Raw genomic sequence first — 8,055 nt, 5'->3', positions numbered from 1 at the left:
ATTATTTAACTAAAATATATTAAATTATAAGTAAAAAAACTTTAAAAGATATTTGAAAAACTTTTTAATTTATTTTAAAAGTATAATAATGAAAGTCAATTTTTATTTAAAATTAAGATATAGTAACAATACATATATATTTTATTGAGATATTTATGTTACATAAATAAGAGAATGGTTGAATATAATAATAATAACAACAACAATAATAATAATAATAATTATAATAGTTAGAAATATTTTGTGAGAAATAGAATGGATTAAAAAATTAATTTAAAAGTAAATTAAATATTAATTGAATTTCATCAAATTATTCTATGCATTTCTTATAAACTTATACTATTTACTTAGATAATTATACTATGTTAAAAATTATTATTTAACTAAAATTTATTAAATTATTAGTAAAAAAACTTTAAAATATATTTGAAAAACTTTTTAATTTATTTTAAAATTATAATAATGAAAGTCAAAAAAATTTAAAAAATTAAGATATAGTAACAATACGTATACATTTTATTGAGATACTTATGTTACATAAATAAGAGAATGGTTGAATATAATAATAATAATAATAATAATAATAATAATAATAATAATAATAATAATAACATATTAATAATAATAATTAGAAATATTTTGTGAAAAATAGAAAGGATTAAAAAATTAATTCAAAAGTAAATTAAATATTAAGTGAATTTCATCAAATTATTCTACGCATTTCTTATATATTTATACTATTTATTTAGATAATTATACTATGTTAAAAATAATTATTTAACTAAATTTTATTAAATTATTAGTAAAAAAACTTTAAAAGATATTTGAATTTTTTTTTAAATTTATTTTAAAAGTATAATAATGAAAGTCAATTTTTAAAAAAAAATTAAGATATAGTAACAATACATATATATTGTTTTTGAGATATTTATGTTACATAAATAGAGAATGGTTGAATATAATAATAATAATAATAATAATAATAATAATAATAATAATAATAATAATAATAATAATAATAATAATAATAGTAACAAATGAGTATTTTATATATTTTTTTGTTTTTATTGAACAAAAGGAAATATTCAACCATTTTCTTATTTATGTAACATAAATATCTTTATAAAATATATATGCATTGTTATTATATCTTAATTTTTTAATTTTTTTTACTTTCATTATTATACATTTTAAATAATTTGTTTTTCAAATATCTTTTATAGTTTTTTTACAAATAATTTAATAAATTTTAGTTAAATAATTATTTTTAACATAGTATAATTATCTAAATAAATGGTATAATTATATCAGAAATACATAGAATAATTTGATGAAATTCACTTAAGATTTAATTTACTTTTGAATTAATTTTTGAATACATTCTATTTTTCAATAAATATTTTTAGTTTCTAATATACAAACTTAACATATAATACATCGAAGATGAGAATGACTTGGAATTTCTGAACTCATCCACAATATCTTCTGCTTGCTTTCTCTTCCTATCATTGTTATCTCCTAACATGCTCGCCGTGGAAATACAAAGGCCTTCTTTGGCAGGAACTCCTTCAAATTACCATTTTTCACGGATAATCATGCATTCAGAAATTCTAAGAAGAGAGCAGCAGTTGATTTCATTGATTCCAAATTCAGAAAGTAACACAAGAGAAGCTGACACCGAAGCATGCCATTAGTGTCCCTCTCAATCTTCAATTATAACTGGCGATAGTGGGACAAATAGGAAATTAAAAAAAAATTATAATTAATATCAAAATTTACATTGGGCTTCAACAAAACCTCAAAAAATCCCAATGACATCAAAAATCATAAATTAAGATCAAATTCACCTCATTTAATCAAGGAAATCAGGGTCGAGAAACGAAAAATAATATCTCCGACAAGAGACCAATCAAATTGCATTGTAGAATTTTTCGCCGAATGAATAAATTTCATCTTCATTAGCTTACAGTAAAGCTGCATAATTTAGATCAAGATTTAGTAAATATTTGAATATTCAATACAAATGAAATTAAATAGATAGTTGAATCAGATCTAAAGAAATAGTGCAAATGCACACCAATATTTATTTTATTTTTAAAAAACTTAAAATATTGGATTTATTTTATTATATTATATAATAGGAGTATGGTTAAGTGGTGGAACACTATGAAAATTGATTCTCGGCGCGAGTTTGATAGTCAAATAATAAAGTAAAAAGGTGTTTGTGTTTGTAATAAGAATATAGCTATTTTATTTACCAGGTATTTCACATTTCTGTTTAATTTATGTTTATATAACATATAACTGCTCAAAATAGAATAATCACAACGCACTAATGGTTGGAAGGAAGTTTTGGATTTGTAGAGAAAGTGTTTAACTATTTGAAAAAGGACATAAAACTTTTGGAAAAGAGAAGGCTACATGTATTATTGAGTGTATATAATTTTGGCTTAATACAAACTCAAGTGCATCATATCTATTTATACTAGTGGTATTTCTAAATCAACAATTAGGATTTTGTCACCACAAACTTAATCTAATGACTATAAATCACTCTTTCTCTAGTATTCTAGAAAAAAATTCTAACTTATCCTCATCTAGTGAAATCCATTAGTCTCTCTAGAATAGACTTCTAGAAGTTGGACTTATTAAAAAACAAATTTGGGCTTAAAATTCTTAATACCCAAAAACTAACAAACCCAAATTCAATTTAAATATTCGACACCCCCTCCTTCAAAAAAAATTATTATGTCACCCCCGACCTGTCACCCCACATAATTTTATAATAACAAAAGTACCCTTTTTATTATCTATCTTTCTAAAATTCACATTATGTAAAAAACCATTCACCCTGTAAAATTGGTAAAAATAAAAAATTCGGTAGTTAATTTTGATATGTTTGGTATGTAAACTTTTCCAAGAGAGAAATCTTATGCATTTTTACCTGAATTTGGAAAATTCGGTTTGATTTTTTATTAGTTTTTTTTGAAATATTAAGTATTTTTTTTGTATTTATACTATACTTTAATGAAAAATAAATGATATTTTGATGTAGGTTTAGTGAATTTTTTTTGGAAAATTCGGCAGGTTTTGGGTAGGGGTTTGTGTTCGTACCGGAGATTTCAAAGAGTTTGGTACATTTCTACCGATATTTCAAAATATTCTGAAAATATTGAAAAGTATCAGGTTTTTTGAAAAATTCGGTATACCAGATTTTTTGCATAAATAAAAAAAATACGGTAGTTCAATATGCCTCATTTATGTGGTCCAAATCCTTAAGATTCACTTGGAAACTTTACACAGTTTTTCCTCATTGACGCTATATGTTTGACTTAAATGTTTAATTTTTAAATTATTCATAAAATTTCTCTTGAATGTGGAAGTTAGAAACCTCTTGGTTTCTAAAATTCCATTCATCTCATAGCTAATGGTCAATATGTAATCAACATAGAGACAAAGGAATATCACAATGTTCTCACACAACTTTGTGTACAAACACTTGTCACAAGAGTTTGATGAAGAGTGTTTTTAGATAGCCATGCATGATGATGCAAGCAGGTTTTAGATGAAGTGAGAGATGAAATTATGAGCAATTTAAAGTAGTATAATAAAAATTGCAATGAGCACCTTAGTTATCACTTGTCTCAAATCTTCACTTGAATTTCTATGTTGGACCTTCTTGATCTATTTCATCATTGATGTGTATGACACTTTTGATCCTTTTCTTCTTTGATAATCTTTGTATTCATCAAAACTGGACTAGATATAAGATGTATTCTTCATAATATCCCCATTTTGATGGTGACAGACTCTTCGAATTCTTATCTTGATAATGATTGAAAAATCTTTCCCTAAGTTGTGTGTCTCCCCAATAATTGGTAAATCTTTCAATGACAAAGTCAAACGTTTGATGTCATTGGTTCAATGCTTGTTTTTTAATCCATACACGGATTTGGCAAGCTTCCACGCCTTTTATTTTGTACTGTCATTCCCCAAAATTCACCCTACCCTTCATAATGTTCATATAGATCACTAACCCCAATCATTTTCATATCATCATAAGCATTCATTTCATCTGCATAAACATGTTTCAACACAAGAAGATAGCTGACTTGAATTCATGGGTTTGGGCTTACACCTAGTGGAAACTAGGGTTCATCAGTAATTTCAGGTGGATCAATTAATCAGACCCCAATCCATTGGTAGATCCTTTCACTTGCATGGTAAATCACCTATCTTGAGGCATCTGATCAAGCATGATCATGCCTTGATCTTTGAGGTTTAACACATGTCTTGTTAACCAGGTATCCATTTGGTTTCCTACCTTACTTCACTCTTGGATCCATGTTCATTCAAAATCAACCATTTAATTCTTGATTACATGTTTCTAGTGTATGATTCATTGATACATTCATCCATTCATTTCCTTCGGCCATGGTTCAATTTCCTTCAAGGTCTTGATATCACTTAGATTCATTAATCCACTGGATGTTGTTATTAGATTCATCATTGTGTCATAATCTTTTCCCAAATTGATTTTAATTTCAAATTAATTCTAGAAGTTCAAATTAATTTTTGGAGGATCAAATTGATTTTTGAAATTTAAATTAGTTTTAGAAATCATTTCATCATCTTTTATTATAAATTAATTTTAGAATTTTTGATTTAATTTTAGAGATTCAAACCATTTCTTACTAATGGGCCATGGTGGTATTATTTGTTAGTTGGTCCATTAACCATTCTTTTCATAACAAAATTTAGCATAAAAATTTACATTGCATTAAGTTCATGGTGGTATTATTTGTAATCTTAAACTTTCAATGAGAACTATCTCTATGTTACTCTCTTTCTTCTATTCCAAGTTTTCTACATGCAAGTATGTGTGTATCATTCTGTCATAACATTGTCATTGCTGCACTATGAGCATTCATCATTACACTGTTGCTGTTCTAACAAGGGATCAAGAAAATCAACGTCGTTGAAAAATAAAAAATCTCCCTGACAAGGGATCAATCAAATCACATGATAGAATATTTTTTAGAATTTCTCAACTCATCCACACTATATATCTTCTTCTGCTTGCTTTCTCTTCCTATCATTGTTATCCCCTAACAAGCTCGCTTTACCTTCTTGAGATATTTCTGCTTAATCATTGCCGGTGAACTCCGCTTGCTCACCGTGGAAATACAAAGGCAGGTATAATGCTTAAATTCTGCAACGGTTAGTCTTATATCAAATTGTTGGCCTTCTTTGGTAGGAACTCTTTTGAAGTGTGAATTGTTGCTTAAATTCTTTTGAGGTTAGATTTCTTTCTTGATTATGAACCACACTCAACATCAACAAAGAGTTTGATCCATTTTTCTCAAAGTAAGTCTACTCAATAGATCTAGATCTTTCTGAAAAATTCCCAGGATGTGGATGACAGCAAAAATCAAATTAAGATGAAATTCAATGTTAATTGTTAATTGGTACAAGCAGGAAAGACACAGAAGAAAAGTAAAATTTATAATCACAAACATTTGACCTAAACAAGACCTTAAAATCCCAATGACAACAAAAAAATCATAAATTAAAATAAAATTCACCTCGTTTAATCAAGAAAATCATGGTCGAAAAATGGAAAAAATATCTCTAACAAGAGACCAAGCAAATCCCATAGTATAGATTTCGTCTAAATAAATAAACTCCATTTTCATCTTTTAGAATGAAAGCTCTATATTTAGATCAAGATTTAGTAAAGATTTGTATATCAAATACGAATGAACTTAACTAGATGGAAGAATTAGATCTAAAAAAATCGAGTTGGTATTAACAGTTGAAGGTACCTATGAGAAAGGATAACGTTGAATTTAAAGTTAGGGTTTGTCTACCTAACGTTAATAATAATGTGAAAAGGTATTTCTGTTCGTAATAAGAATATAACTATTACATTTATCAGCAGAGGTATTTCACATTCTTGTTTAATTTATGTTTATATAACATATAACAAAATAATCACATTGCACTAATGGTTAACACAAAATTTTGGATAGGTTGAGAAAATGTTTAAGAATTTGGGAGAGGATAAGAAGTTTTTAGGAAAGGGGAAGGCTACTTGTATGTCTAAATCAATGATTGGGATTTTGCCACCACAAGCGTAATCTAATGGCTATAAATCACTCTTTAGAATTTTCTCTATTATTCTAGAAAAAAATTCTAACTTATCATTATTTTCTAGAGAGTTCCATGAATCTCTCTAGAATAGGCTTCTAGAAGTTGGACCAATTACACCACAAATTTGGACTTAAAATTCTTTAGACCCAAAAACTAACAAACCCAAATCAATTTAAATATTCAACACCCAACCTCCTTAAAGAAATTTTTGGCTTGGTTAGAGTGGGGAGAAGAAGAGAAGGGCTAGTCCTAAAGCATACAAAGATAAGAGAGGAAAGATAAACCCTTGGAGTTCCTTTTCTTGAAATCACAGAGATGATTCAAGATGCTCCTTTCCTTTGGACTTAGCACACAAACAAGCAAACAACAATTTGAATTCAAGCTCCTAGGATCTCCATTTGGCTTGTCTCTTAACTTGGCTACTCATGACAATGGTCCTTTTTTCACAATCTCAAGGTAGGATCCCTATCAACCAAAAGCAAACATCAAAAAGTTCACAACACAATACGGGGAATGGACAAATAATAAGTTTGGATGATAAGTCCTTTGATGACAACTTTGAAATTTAGCATTCTAAAGACATGAGGCCTATTTGCTCTTCAACAAGTTTAGCATTCTAAAGGCATGAGGCCTAGTTGCTCTTGAACTCCTTTAAGCATAGGTAAGTCCTAATTCTAAGTCCTTTCTTCCTTTTGCATTTGGTTCACACAAAACAAACACAAGATAGAAATATATTTATATACAATAATGAGCTCAAATGAGCAAAAGAAAAATGACATAAACATAAAATATATACTCAAGTGAGCAAAGGGAAAATCAATATGAATAATGAGCAAGAAATAAATGACATTAAAAGTAAATGGCAAGAAATTAAATGCTCAAATTAAAGTTAGTAATTAGTGGAGTTATGTTAGCCTGTCATAAGACAATGTAGCGCTATGTTAAGCAATCGTAAGTGGACTAATGTAGTAGTCACACCTATCTGAGATCGGTCAATAAAAATATATGCAAAGAACACAAGTTAGAGATCATGACTTGTAAGTCAAGCTCCATAAACTTGCCATGCCAAAACAAAAGGGAAAGAGCCTTGTATTGTCTTTAAGTTATTTGCTTGACCAAGAAGCAACCTATCTTGGACACAAAACAACTCACTTGATCATGGATCAAGTTGAGTTTGGTTTGGATCAAAGAAGGTTAAACCTCTCATTTGTCAAGACTAACCATAAGAACTTAACTCATTGGCCATTGATGGAAAGAATGGGATGAAGATGAAAGGGAATGGAAAAGAAGACAAGTATCAAATCCAATTGATCAAATGTGAATCAAGCTAATATCAATCATCACTAAATAGAAAAATAAATGAAGATTACAAGTCAACAAGTCAACAATAATTTTTTGGTATTTTTTGAATTAAAATAAAATGCAAATAAAAAATAAACAAATAAGGTCAAACCTCAAATTCAAATCAAATCAACTTTAACAAGTCCAATTAAATTCTCATAGGTTCAACATAGTCAAACAAACCATGACTAATTTTCTCAACAATTTTTGAAATTAGAAAGCAATTAAAAACCATTAAAAATAGCACAAAATGGATTAAAATCTCAAATAAATCTCAAATAAAATAAGAAATTGATGAGACTATTTTTCATTGATTTATCATGGTTCATAAATGCTAGGAAAATATTTTTGGATTTTTCAAAAGTCAAAAAGTATTTTAAAATGAATTAAAACTATTAAAAACCAAACAATTCACAAAAAATATTAAATGAAGTCACAAAAATAATTAAAAATCAAAATATGAAACTAGATTTTTCAAGATTTTTTTTGGAATTGGTCCCATATATGTATGACTTCAAATAAATTTTTTATGAATTTTTGAAAATAAGAGGAATTAACTGA

At 27.2% G+C, this 8,055-nt stretch overlaps 1 long non-coding RNA gene across 1 annotated transcript; it reads right to left on the bottom strand.

Annotated features, from left to right (window-relative positions):
• Positions 1-1,331: 1,331 nt before the first annotated feature.
• On the bottom strand, positions 1,332-2,428 carry LOC127107498 (uncharacterized). The gene is made up of 3 exons (XR_007795746.1): positions 2,259-2,428; positions 1,848-1,974; positions 1,332-1,719 (listed from the first exon to the last, which is right to left on the bottom strand). It is a non-coding gene; the product is annotated as an uncharacterized LOC127107498 (long non-coding RNA).
• Between the last annotated feature and the right edge of the window lie 5,627 nt (positions 2,429-8,055).

The sequence above is a fragment of the Lathyrus oleraceus genome, chromosome 7 (genome assembly GCF_024323335.1).
Source record: "Lathyrus oleraceus cultivar Zhongwan6 chromosome 7, CAAS_Psat_ZW6_1.0, whole genome shotgun sequence".
In the NCBI taxonomy this organism is placed as follows: domain Eukaryota; kingdom Viridiplantae; phylum Streptophyta; class Magnoliopsida; order Fabales; family Fabaceae; genus Lathyrus; species Lathyrus oleraceus.
Note: the sequence above shows the minus strand (reverse complement) of the source record. Positions and strands in the feature narration are given on the sequence as shown.